Below are 14498 nucleotides of genomic sequence, written 5' to 3'. Positions count from 1 at the left end.
GTTTATAGAAGGATGGCTGCATTGGCAGGAAGAATAAAGTGCATCCGCGGATCTTCTACTCCTTTCTGGTCTCCATGGGGAGAAGACTACTTTAGGAAAACGCTTTTTCAAAAGTTCTCTTAAAGAGGGAGTAGTCAGTGACTTTTCCTTTAATTGTATTTACATATACAACAGACTGGGGTAAGCAAAACCAGTTTTTCTTCAATAGCGATCTTGATCAAAAGTGATAAAACTAGAGAGACCCTTAACTCCCTATCTCTCATGTTTATTACTATATTATTTAATCATTCATATTATTTATATTATATATAAATATATCATGTATATTATTTAATGGCCTTAAAACAGTTGTTTTAGTAATTGATGCTCTTTCATCTTCTGGTTGGTTCACTAAGACCTAAAGGGAAAAGTGGAAAGCTACTGAATTGGATTTAATGAGATATGGTGGGACATGGTTTATAATTCGGTACTTACATAAAAAAGTTACACATAGGTCTGTCTGATTAAGTTTTACCACTTACTACATTTTCCAAATGGGAAAACAATCAATCTCTATTGGCTATTGATATTATAAACATTTTCTTTTTTCTTAAATTCTCAACACGTGTTTAGAGAAACGCAAACCATAAAATTTTATAATCCAAGCAAAAAGGGATAAGATGTCCTTTTTATATATTATATGGGACTTTTCAGACTGTTTTTCTAATTCTACTGCCACTAATAAAAATACAACAAAATATAATTTTCAACTAGAAATGTTCCTAATCCGAATGAACAGTTTAAATCCTATAATTTGTTCAGATATTGCAGCGCACAGATGGTACCTGGTGTAAGTTTTGGATTTCTAATCCATGATAAAAATAAGCTTTCTGACCTTTTGGAGGGAAAGATTTCTGCTGCTTCTCTTAGCCTTTAATAATGTGATTTGGAATTTCATTGTTTGATAAGGATCAAACAATTAATAAACACTCTAGCATTTCTGTAGAAAGAAAACTCACACCAACAGTGACACAATTTTGAAACGGCTGGAGGAAAGATCTCTGCTTTTCTCTCCACCCCAATAACACAGCGGGCTGAGTGGGCTAATTTGTCAGAGGCAATACCAAGGGACACCCATCCTCACGTGCTCATGGCTGGTACCAGAAAGTGTGTACCAGTTAGCTGGCTTCCTCTCATCTCTCTGAAAGCCCTCAAACAGCCCATACTTTGGCCATTTCTTACTCTCTTGTGGCAGGTTATCTTTCAACACATCTGATTGGCAGGACTTACTACTGCCAGCTAGTCTGCCTGCAAATGAGTAAACTTAAATCCATTGGAAGAAAGCCATTCTCCAATAAAGTCTTTCAGATGACCAAGTGGAACCAGGGATTTTCATTTGTTCTTGGTTCCTTGGATTGTACTACATGGAGGGGAAGATGAGATGTATATAGGATTTCTGCCTCAAGCTTTCTTTATTCTGAGTTTCTAACAATATTTATTATCTGTGGTTTGTAAGCAGATTCTTTATGCAATAAATCCTGTCCTGCAGCCCATCTAAAAGTCTGAAGTTTCTGTGCTTGGTGTTTAGGTAATTTGCTATGAAAAAAAAAAAGTGATGGCCATTACTCTTCTTAAGGTGGTTTTTCTATATACATTTTTTCAGTTATTAGTTAAATGCTGCTTGCTAACATTGTGCTATTACTACTCTGTTTACTATTTCCCAGTCCAAGAAGAGGTCATAATGTGCTAAGTGAGGAAAACTTAGCTTAACTCTCCAACAAGCAGTGTGACCAGGTCATAAAATCCATCCAACAGACACACAGAATGGAAAGTGTGACCAGGCTCTAAAAGTGTGAGCAAGTCCAAAAATGGTGACTAGATTTAGAAACACAAGAAAAGCAGCAAGTAGTAATTAAATGTCTAGAAATAAAATTCTATATAAATATATAAGAGAAATGAGAAGGGAAAACATAAAATAAGCGAAAAATATATAAAAAGGATAATCTTGCAAAAAATTTCAATAATGACTTACAAAAACCATAATCAGAGCAAAGAAAAGCAAAGAACTAAAAATAAATTATGTAGACCCATCCTTCTCAGCTCAGTATAAGCTGATGCTCAGAAAAATGCTCAAATAAACACGGAATTTTAAATGTAAGATGAAGATTTTGACACTCAGGGCCTGAGTTTTTCAGGTCAGTTGACCTACTGGAGAACATTCTCTGAACAGGTATTCTTTGGTACAAATTCATAGTTGTGCTCCCAACAAATCGTGATACACAGCATATCTTAACTTTTTCTAATGAAAAAATGCCATCTCTTTTTAAATTTCTCAATAACAGGGAAGTAAGAGGTTCTACTGCCCTTATTATAAAATCAGAATATGTTTACTCAAAAAGTCAAATAACCTGATCATAAAAATAAGTAAGAAGGGGCATTAAAAACAAGTATCTCTTAAGGTTTCACCCTGGGACTTACCTTCAATATTTCCCAAGTAATCAAAATTAAAATTGAACTCATATTGCACATTTATAACCTCAGGAAAATTTTCAGTATCCAAATAAAATATCTGAATATATAATTGTTCTTAAAGGAGCTGAATTGTAGCAGAATAGAATTAAGCTCAGATATGAATGTCCTGGTATATTTACTATTCTAGCTTTTGGTATTTTCCAGAGATCATTGAAACTGTTTTTTGAATACTTATGATCCATTGCAAGTCCTCACAGTCCATATTCAAAAGAAAGATTGAGGAAAAATGCATGGTCTTCAGAATTTTACTACCTAAAGCATGCATATACAATGTCATATTTAACATTCTTGGTTCTTGCTCTGTTTATGTAATGGAAATGTACCCCAGTAACTCAATTAAAATTCAGTATATTAAAGAATGAAGGCAAGTAAAATACCTTTTACATTAAAATGTAACTATTTTTCATTAAAAATAATATGATCAGTAATTTTAACTTGAAAGTGCAAAACTGAAAGGCAGTATTTCATACGGTTTAAAAAAATTAGTGATTTTAAGTAAAATTTCATTTTTGTTTTCATTCAAATAATTATCACTTCTTTTTGGGGGCTTCTCTTTTCAGCTTTTAAGTTTTAATCTTCTTTTATGCCTGGGGTATTCTGGTACTACTTTTAGAATGTGGGCAACCCTGCGCGATTTTCCTCCAGATGGAGGATAATGGACAACCAAAAAGATTTGCTTTAATATGTGTCCTTCCTGACCTTTAGTTAGCAGCATGCTGACTTCTTATGAGGTCTTAAAGGTGTCGGTGCTGAACAGCCTCCTCAGTGAGTGCTGCATGCCCAGCGGGTGGACTTCAGCCCCTAAGGGACCCGGGAACTGCAGGGGAGTTACAGTGATGGGGGGGCCAAGGGCCAGGGAGAAGAGAGATCCTTCTGGCCCGGGGTATTTGCCGCACACCCCAGATGCTGCCTGACATCCACTCAGTGCCTACTCACTCAGCTCCCACTATGCAGTCCTCAGTTTTACCTGATTAGAGGTGTGCAGAAAGTGCTATACAGAATACAACTTACTACCCAAATCATTGGGTCATTAAGTGTTGCTGTGACTCCTATCCTAGAGAGCCTGCCTTGTGCTCACTGCTAGCAACAGAAATATCAATAAAACATGGTCTCTGCTTTAGGAGGTCATGTGAACAGTGACAATGGGCTGTGACACGTATCAAGAGTGGAGGTGGCAGTGGTGTGCTGGAGCTGGATTCTGAGCTAGTGAGAGGATACTGAGCACATGTCTTCTTAGCCCAATGTACAGTAACTACATGTGGGCAGCATAAATCAGAGGTAGGGAAGAAGATTCATACCATGGAAATCTGCAAATGCTACAAACCAGGGGTATTTTTCCCTGGAAGGACAGGTTGTTAAACATTTACCAACACACCACTGGAAGTAGGTGTTAATTGCCTGGAGGCATGAGAAAAATGGTGAATAGCTGGAGGATCTTGAAGGATAAGTAAGAGTCAAAGAGTTGGGAAAATGGGTCTTCTCCATAGAAGGAAGAAGAGAATTTTCAAATACACGGAGGCCACAACCATCCATGTGTGTTCCCATGATGGGTGAGATGTCTGGTGTGAATGGAGTCTGGGCATACGGAGGGTGGGGGTCAGACAGGATGAGACCAGGAGCAGGAGATGCCTGGGGGAAACTGTAAAGGGTCTGCTCTGGCTCAGTAGTGCATGCAAACAAGAAGTGTGGACATTAGAATATTTGTACTAGACATAAACAGAACTTCCTTTGTCACTTACCCACACCATGTATCCCCAAAAAGAAATAAAAAGATGGTCTGATGGATGGGTAGAGAGAGATATATGACAAATCAAGTAGAGTTAAATGTTAAGTATATAAAATAAGTGATGGGCACATGGGTATAGACCATATAATTCTTTCAACATTCTTACATGTTTGAAGCACTTTGTAATAAAATGTCAAAAAAAAAAAGCGCCCTATATTTGGAAGAAGCTTGGTTTTTAGGGAAAAGAGAAATAGCAGCTTTGAGAAGAGAGGTCTCTCCATCCCTCCCTTTTGTTGGGTTATCTGCAGGATGCATGACTTGCCAAAGGACCCAATGAGAAATGTTCTCAGCACATTTACATTCACTCCTTCCCTTCTCTAACAAGCTCTCGGAGAAAACTGGACAGGTAGGAATTTTTTTATAAGTCCCATCCATAAGATTCTCATTGCTTTTACCTTTTTGCAGGCATAAGAATTCAAGACAATCAGCTACATAAACATTTTATACTCAAATATAAAATACACTAGAATGTGTAAAAAACTGCTTTTAAAAAATTGACTTGTTTATTCTTTAAAGAAAAAAGTTACAGAAATTTTCTGCTTCTTCTGATTAAATAGTGGCCTCAGATGTTTGGCTATTATTTAGGCTTTTTTTCTTTAAAGGACTTTTCAACTAATACAAATGTATCCATAATACATGTTTTTAAATGAAATGCAGTATATAGAAAGGTATGAATACACATCAACATTTCATACTTTTTTCAAAGGAAGGATTATTTTAAAAACTATACTTTGCTAGTAGGCTTCAACTCTCTTTAACCTAATTTTCATTCATATTCTAAGAAAATGATACATAAAACTCACCATTTTTCCAAATTTGTTAAAAATCAACAAAGTTCACTGTGGGAAACTTACTTGAGAGTAAAATGTTATCATGGCTCATTATTACCAAGCAGAGCTTAGACATGCCACCAGATTTTATTTTTTGTCAAATAGAGCAATTACAGAATTAGAATAAAGGTTATTGATGGAAGGAAGCAGAAGGTGTTGTGATAAGAAATATCTTTTGTTGTGTTTTATTACAGAAAGAATTAGTTTGGCATCCATCTAAAATAAGCACCTTTGAAATGTAAGACAGAATAATAATGCACAGACAGAGTATGTCTTCAGGTACTTCTAAAAACCTCACATATTTGGCCTTTACAGCTTTTTACAGAAAATGAGGGAAGTGTAAGAACAGAGACTGTTTCATTTAGGAGAACAAGTGTCCTGAGCTGGCTCCCATTGGGCTCCAAGGCCAAATCATGTGCTATAATCCCTAAATCTCAGCTTTTTTGTCTTTTACTTTCCTGACCTAGTTTAACAATAACAAACCTTGAGCTTGCATATCCCAACAAAGTGATGCTATTGAGAAATTAAATCACTTAGACATCCACCCATTTTCGCCCTTGGCTGCCTGTCCCAAATGCTGGACCACATTTCTCTACACCATGGTTCCTGTGTCCTTGGCCTTAAGGGGAACACCTTGAACTCTGAGTGACTGTGTTCGCTCTGGTGGACTGGATTTGAAATTGTAGCCTTTACTTTTTTTTTACTCATGCATCTACAAAAGAATATCCTCCAAAGAGCATTATTCCCATTCCAAGATGAAATAGTGGTAAATAATATAATAGTGTAGACATTGGCCATTTTAAAATGAAATGACTATATTACTTTCTTTAAACTAATGGCATACAAATATAATAGCAATTTATCCCACCGTCAAAGAAAAAAAATCCATGAATAAGACATTCATAGATAATTTAGAAACCTTACATTCGTCCCTTTTTCCATTGAAATTATATTTCCATCTAAATTTCTCTCATTTTACTGTAGTGAATTAAATATTTATGCTTCAAAATATGTTTTATTACTACATTGTACTTTGGTATCAAAAACATGTTTAGAAATTTAAATTAAATGTATTTAAAAAACTTCCTGAGACACTAAGGCACTAAATGTTCAGAAATCCCTTTGTAATCAAGGCATAATTATCAGGAGTATGTGATTGAGCTAGAAAGCACAAATTTATGATAACTGTTTATAAATATTTAAAAAGCATAGAAATAAAATTTTATTGGAATGCATGATTTAATGAGGATGGAAGGGGGGTTATACTGCCTTGATTAACCCGGAGTTTTTCCAACATCTCTTTGTTCAGTATTTCAGGTCTAAACATCTCAAGGCAAGGTTCACAGTGATTATGTCTAGGGAGACCTATGCCTTTCTGTTAAAATGGGAGAGTGGCGACTGAGGAAGAGGAGTAGGGAAAGGAGAAGCTGCATGGAGACCTGCGGTTTTCAATGCAGGCGAGTGCCCAGGCTGATGGCATTTAGGAGAGACATGTAGAAACTGAGTTTATGAAAATGGATTTCCTGTAATATCTTTGGGTAATCCCAATATAGTACAAATATTTTTCCAAGAAGACTGCTGCTCTACTGAGAATCAGATAACTTAGTTTCTATGGCTGATAAAAGATCTCCTTGACATATCATAACCTGGAAATACAGTTAGGGTCAGTGTTGGTTCAGTCTAGTCCAAAGAGGTTGTCAGGTGCTGCCCCTCACAAAATAGCTATGTATTTATATACATACATACATATGCATCTATAGGTTCCTCTACTAGACAGAGGAAAATACCTTCAGAATAATATATTTTTTAAATCCCTGTAAAAATCATCTTTCTGAAGATTATGACCTAAAATGTTTAGAATACCTTTCTAATTTTGATTCTAAATTCATCATATTACATATTCATAGGTGATAAAATTGGGACAAAACAGCTACTCACTCCAAAATCACTCCAAACCACTTCATCTGAATTTCTTCCATATGTTTTTGTAGCTCAACTAAAATCTCAGTATGTAATAGAAACTGCAATGGTGTGATATTTGGCATAAGGCTATTCTGTCTTTTATGCTATTTCAAAGCAACAGAAGATCATTTAAATATATATTTTAACATAAAAAGTCTCTCTTGTGTAATGGATTTTAAGAAAGGACAGTATAGTCTAGATTGTCTTTTCCCACTTTTCATCATAAAACATAATGTAATTCTTTGGATACAAACTCTTGAACATGTAGACTATTCCCAAATATCAAGTAACTGTCACTATTTGGTTATCTTTCTACTCAGTTAAAAGTTATTTTTGTTTACAAGCTCTAATTTAAGTCCATGGACTTTTGTTCTCTGAGACACGGTGTTCCATCTGTTCAATGACTCCTCAGTAGAGCTGTAGGAAATGAGTATCAGCAAAATTCTAACTTGGGTAAAATTTAAAGACTTTAAAGTAGATTAGGGAGCTTCCACTGATTTTTTAAGACTACCACATACTCAAGCTATGCCTTTCAAGGGACATTTCAGTTTACTTATATTTACCAAGTAGAGACCAACAGCATATGAAACCCTTCTTGGATCGACCTCTTTATTATGACAGAAACACATCAATTACATAAAATGGCAAGTGAAAATAAAAGCATAATGAAAAAAAATGTCAAGTTAATAATGTAAACTCATTGTCCATAGGAGGAACAATCATAATGCTGGAATGTTTAATCTATCAAGGATTACTCTGAGTCTAGATGAGAATATAACATTTTAAAAAAGTATTTATTAAGGACCTGATTGTGCATACAAGCTAAATGCTGGAAGAATGCAGTTAGACTAAAACTGGACCCCATGGAATTACAAATTTATCAAATGCTAGAATAATATTTAAGTGTTTTCACAATATTTAGTGATAGTTAATGAAATTAAATGAACTGAAGGAAAGAATAGACAAATACAGTAAAATTTTATGTCTGATTGTCCCACGTGTTATTCCCTAGATAGGAAGTTAATTGAGCACCATTTGATAACACAACAAAAAGGAGGCTGAAAGAAGTATGCAATTCCTTCATCTAACAGAAGATGATGGCCAAGGCACTAGCCTGTGTTGAGCTTCTCTGAAACAAAACCCCTCAAAGGTCTTCTCTATGCTATTCAAGACCTAGGCAGGGTATTTTGTCAGTACATGGGGGGTGCAATAAAGTTTTGCCCAAAAAGGAGAATCAGGGAAATGAGCCTTAGGTTCTGGCCAGTGGTCAGTGTAAGGGCATACACACAGGCAACTTAAAGAGGCAGAATGACTCCCAGGTTGTGAGGCTTTAACATCACCTAAACATATTATCTTATCATAGGAAGGGGATTTGACAATCAAAAATGTGCTAATCAGCCAAGAGGCATAGTAGACAAGCTGAGGCAAACATCTGAAATGTCTAAGGAAGAAATGTCCAGGGGCCAATGGCCTTCAGGCTTTCTGGCCCTTCTGCAAGGCTGCAGAACATAAATATCTGGCTCTTCTACTTCTTATAAGACTTCTTATAAGACATGAATAAGTTGGCATATGAGAGAGACAATAGCACAATGGTGAAGGACTCTTGTTCTGGAGTGAAAGAGCTAGGTTTGAGTCCCAGGTCCCCATTTACTAGCTGTGCTAACTTGGGCAAATCACCAAGTTTCATTAAAGCTCATTTTCCCCATCTATCAAATGAGAGGTATTCTAAGTGCTTTATTGCATTATGTCACATAATCCTCACAACACCCACATGAGGAGGTACTGTATTAGTCTGCCATCCTTAAGAGGGTTCTAAGGAACAGAAATGGTAAGTTGTTTGCTTAAGGTCCACAGCTGGAAAGTGGTGATCCAGAGACAGGATTCATTACAGTCACAGGCTGACTGGTCTACTGCATAGGTGGATGGAAGAATTACATAAGTAATGTGTTCATTCATTCTCAGCAATCAATAAACCCACATGCCATGTACTGTGCTACCTGCTAGAGCACTCAGCATAGACTTTGGTACATAAATAGTAAAAAATATTTGCTATTATTATTAAGAAGGAAATGCTTGTACAGTCATGAATATTCCAGGACTACTAACATTTACATTTCTCACTGTAAATTAATAGATTGATTGTGTCATCTTCATTAATATCAAGCTGCTTAACTTGGGACCTCAATTGTGTTTTGTGCCACTCAGGCTAAAGGTTGGACCAAATGATGGCAGATTCACTAGGGGAGATGTTAGCAGGCAGGACGCTGCTGGCTTTGCTTTGAGGGAAAAAAATGGACTGACCAAAAAGTTGGGCTGACCAAAGAGAATCAAGATTTCTACTTCTATAGAGTTCTGATAACTGGGAGGAAGTTTTATAGCTTCTCATGAGCTAGGAACAAAGATGAAGGAATAAATAGATTTTTAAAAGAGCAGGAATAGACTACTTTCACAGAAAATATTTTTAAAATCTAGATTTTCTGAGTATTTATTAAGCCTTTCATATATCCTTTAAACCTGCCATCAATGATCAATTACCATAAAAAGAATGTTTTACAAAAAGAATGTGGACTCACAGCAATAATTCTGTCTGAAGTTGTTTAATCAATTACTAATTATCCTTATAAAAGTACAACTTTCAGGTTGAGAACTTGGGCCTATAAAGTGTTTTAGTACAAAGAATCATGACAGCTCTGCCAAAAACACAAGAAAAATAGATCTTATTTTCTTATGGTATCAACTTTCAGCAAGCTGACATTACCCACTATCATTGGTAATGTAAAGAATGCCTCTTCACGTGCTAATTACCTCAACCTTGTTTGTGAGAAGTGGTGTTTTTCTGGAACACAGAGACATACATAAACACGAAATCTTTGCCTTCAGTGAGGAAAGAGAGCTCTCTACTTAATGCTTTTCAAGTAGAGAATACAGTAAGGTTTATAGAGCACATGCTTATTTCCCTTCTTATTATGGAACATGGATTTCCTTCTCAAATAAATTTTATAAATACATTTAGTTGACATGTATGCTTAAATATGCAGTAGCTAATGTTTGGTGTTAAGTTGGCCAATGTCAACATTAGTTGCAGGAAGTCTCAAATGCTACAAGAACCAGTGATTTTTAAAACTGTAAAAATACTATATGTGTGTATAGTACATGTGTCTATGGAAGTGAAGTATAACATTTGAGAGAATTATTTTACTGTGAGCATAATATTCTAGTCAATGGTGGAAATTAGCCAACCAATGAGCTGAAACAGGGATCTGGCACTTTTTTAACATTGAGTTTTTTCTTCCAAGTCTGTGCTTACATGCAATGTGAAAATTATGCTACGTAATAAAGAAACACACTTGTGCAAAATCATCGTGGCACAATATGAAGAGAAAGCAGTGCTTTTAATGTCTGTGTTTCTGTATCATTTTAATTTATAAACTACAAGGATTTATTAATTATTGGAATCAAATATGATAAGCCAGAGTTGATAATACTGATTACAGTACGATGGCTAATCAGGAACTTTGTGTGACAGTCAAGACTCCAAAACATCAATGGCTGCAACTCCGAGGGAATTTCTAACCCACTACCTAGTAATGCCTATGCATTGTTCAGACATGTTTTAGTTTTAATGATATACTGCATATAATTATTTGTTTCCTCCTTTATGGTATAACCTTGATGTCAAAGGCAGTTACTTGCATGTAAAGCAGTTATCTGCACAAGGATACTGACAAAAATAATTTAGCCTTTAAATTATGCCCCAAATATTAACTAATTGAAAATGAATCAATGATAAACTAGAAGGTAATTAACAAATGCTTGAGGAGAACTTTAAGACTTTACAAAATATTGAATAATCTTTATACATATATTTTGTCTTTTCGTTTTTCCAATTAAGTCATGCAAAGTTGTTTTTATGCAAAGATAAGAAAACTTAAAACTGGTAAACTGATATCCATCTTTGCATATAGTTTCTTGGAAAAATTATATGGATTTCTCACATGGCCATGCTTCCTAAAGCAGGAACATGCCATGAAATGTTTTCCTTGCCAGAAGTAGAAGACGACAAGAAAGATGTCCTCTATGAATTCTCCTTTAATTTTCAGGTATTTTATCCTAATTCATGCTCCCTTCTCCACCCCTCTAAATCCTCTGTAAGACTAGCGTATTTAAAACTGGGTTCTTGTTGCACTACACTCTCAGTTCTATGAAGGCGAAGACAACGCTTGTTTACCATTGTATGTATAGAAAAAGATAGTCCATGAGAAAATATTATTACTAAGAAATAAAAATATATAAAATCACATAGAAATATAACCATATTTAAAATTGAGGTGCTTTGAACTTTTTTTGGCCTTTTTTCAATGATTCAGTTTTCTTTTTTAACTATCATAGAAATAAAATAAATTTTGATATTTTTCTCTTTTCAGTAATCTGATACCTGATAACTAAAGTTATGCCCTAATACCTCAATTTCTGGCCAGACTTATATCTCACAGTAATTTGTATGCATTTGGTGAAAATATTTTTAAATAGCAGCTGCATGAAGCTCTCCACAATCCAGATTCTTGCACTCTCTCATTCTTTTCTCTTTCACTTGCTCGTCTTTCTCCAGTTTTAGCAAGAAAGATTAATTTGGAGGCCTATTTCATTCTCAGTAGGTTCAATTATGACTTCTAATTCCAAGCCTCTGTCACCAACCAAGATTTCGTTCCCAGTTTCCAGGACTCCATTTCCAAGCCCTGCTTGAACATTTCCAGGGCTCTGTGTGTCACTTTTACTCAAACTCGTGTCTGCAGCTGAACTCATCTTTCTCCTGAAACTGATGAGTTTTCCTTAAATGATCTCATCTTCCTCGGCACCTTAGTTTGAACCATCCAAATGAACTTTGGTTTCCCTTGCTGCACTGATACTATACTTTTAAGTCCTTGGACATACACAGTTTTAAGTGCTTTTTGGAACAGCTCCCTGGTTTTAACTTCATTTTTAATTTTCATTGTTAAGATCTGGTCATCTTAACTACAGATACAAAAAGAGCTCTCAGTTAATGGCTCTTGGTTTCCGTGCTGCCAGGTGCACAAAGCAGAGGGGAGTTTTTGAGATGAGACTCATCTTAAATGAATTCATCATGGCAAGTAAACACAGTTTCTATAGAAAATAATTTAACCAAACCTTTACAGAGGTATTCCTCAAAGACCAATAAGATGGCACATCAGTCCCACTGATTCCCAACTTGGTATTTTAAAAAGTTGGGCATGATTTTTTAAAGTTAGAAAGAAGTGAGGAGACACTGTGGAACCTGTGATATTAGATACCACAGATTATCTAATAATTCAAAGCAGATGATGAGAGAGAATGTTCTGGAATACTATGTAGATGGTTTTGTAGAGCCATGCAAAAGACTGCTCTGATCCCATATTCGGTGACTTGCCCTGTGCTTAACATTAGAATAAGGCAAAAATGTGGACAAAGGATAAGAGTTCCACCATGTGGTTTGCTCTTTAGATGAAAGCAGAGACATAAATTCTAATTTAATATTAAGTCTTTCCAGTACAGCCTGAAACTTTATTTGGCTTGAAATGTATTTATTTTTTTCTTGCCTTTCTTATTCTACAGGATTTCACTTTCACCACCACAATTCTTTCTTGTTAGCCAGACTTATCATATATCACAGTCTCAAACGTTATTTGTGTATATATCTAAATATGATCTCAGAGTCTAAGATTTTAGGACAAAAAAGAATGTTCCAAATAGATATTTCTAACTCATGGAACTATCTATCACTGGGTTTCTAAAGCTTACTGCTCTTCCAGATTTCTTTATTATGATAATGAATAAAGAAACCTTTGTGATGTAGACTGCTTGATTTCCGTCAGCTTCGAGCCCACCATCCCCCACCCATTTTGGGATCACTTAGTAGTCCTTGGTCTGAAATGAGTCTTCTTCATTAATGAAAATTAACTACCAAATGAGATACATCTATTTGGATTTCTTCCTCTCTAAAATGTTTTGGTGAGTAACAACTGCAAATTGAAACCAGACTATCATTTTATCATCCAAAATCTGAAGTGGAAAACAGGAAACAAAGACCCCAATACATAAAATTAGATCCTCAAAAGACATTCACTGGCATTATGCTGTTTCAAAACTTAACAAGATAGTAGAAGTTTCGTACTTTGTTTTCAACATAAAAGAACCACAGACCAATTTAAAACAGCAACTTTTTCTCAATAGGCTATCAAATTCCTTTATTTGTAAGGCAGAAGCTAAGGGGAAGAGGTTTGTGATGTGATTTCCACCCAGCAGAAGCCTAGATGAGCTAGAGGGCTTTCTGTCTGCTCAGATACACCAAAATTTTTAACACAATGAAACACTTAAAACTTCTTGGCATAAACTAAGATTAAAGGAACAGAATGAAACTGTTTTATTTGCAATTTATTTGACTCTTATGGCCAGTAGTGCAGTAAAATCTCTTTATTTTAGAGTATATTTGAAAGAACAAACTAAAGTATATTATATTTAGCTATTAGTATTGTTTTGTTCTTTAAAAAAGGCATCATGTTGTTTCAAAGAAAAATATTTCAATTATTGTAATCACAGGTTGTGGAGAGTTCAAGAGTCTGACAACCAGGCAGATATTAGTTTGAAGCCAGGCTCTATTACTTCATTAGCTGAATGACCTTAGGCTTTAACTTCACCTCGCTGAGTCTCAATTGCTTCTTCTGTAAAATGGGGGCAATCAAAGTACCTATATCAACAGGTTGTTTTGAGGATTAGAGATAATACAAGTCACTTAGTAAACATGTATGTATATATGTGTATATAACACACATATTTATGTATAGATTTACTTTGAGTGACAGTTAATAATTATATACTTTTGTTGGTCATAAAGGTCAAGACTGAAAACATATAAATGAATTAAAATGAGGCCTGAGCGTAAGTGTTAGCTGCTGTCATCATTATCACTAAATGGTAAAACGGAGCTGACAGAGCCTAAGGAAAAGCAAAGTTAATCCCATAAACTCTCATTTCTTAAGGAAATGAGAAGAATTCCTGTTTACTATGGACTTTTTGGACACTAAGAAGTCAACCTAATTAGACCAAAATACAGAAGTCATGGATTTTTATGGCACCATTACTACACCTCTGACTTTCCAGTTGACCTTGGATATGGAGCAAAGTATTGGGAAGGGTTTGGTAAATGACTCATGAACAGATGGCCCTTCCATAGAATAAGCAGTGGTGTATGGAAGAGCTTCGATTAAGTCCCTTGCTGTATTCTGATTCCTGCTTTTACCTCTGAGGCCAGCAAGCCCAGGAGGCTGGTAGGCAGAGCAGAGGGTTGAGCCCAAGGTGGACAGATGCTGCAGGCTGCATGCCAGAGGGACAGGCTGCGAGAAGTAGAAACTTTA

General features: G+C 35.5%; 1 protein-coding gene across 2 annotated transcripts in view; it reads right to left on the bottom strand.

Moving 5' to 3' along the window:
• The window catches only part of PPP3CA (protein phosphatase 3 catalytic subunit alpha), a 313266-nt gene that overhangs the window by 15032 nt on the left and 283736 nt on the right, over positions 1-14498 (bottom strand). The gene's annotated exons all lie outside the window — the stretch shown is intronic.

This window comes from Manis javanica, chromosome 5, assembly GCF_040802235.1.
Source record: "Manis javanica isolate MJ-LG chromosome 5, MJ_LKY, whole genome shotgun sequence".
NCBI classification, from domain to species: domain Eukaryota; kingdom Metazoa; phylum Chordata; class Mammalia; order Pholidota; family Manidae; genus Manis; species Manis javanica.
Note: the sequence above shows the minus strand (reverse complement) of the source record. Positions and strands in the feature narration are given on the sequence as shown.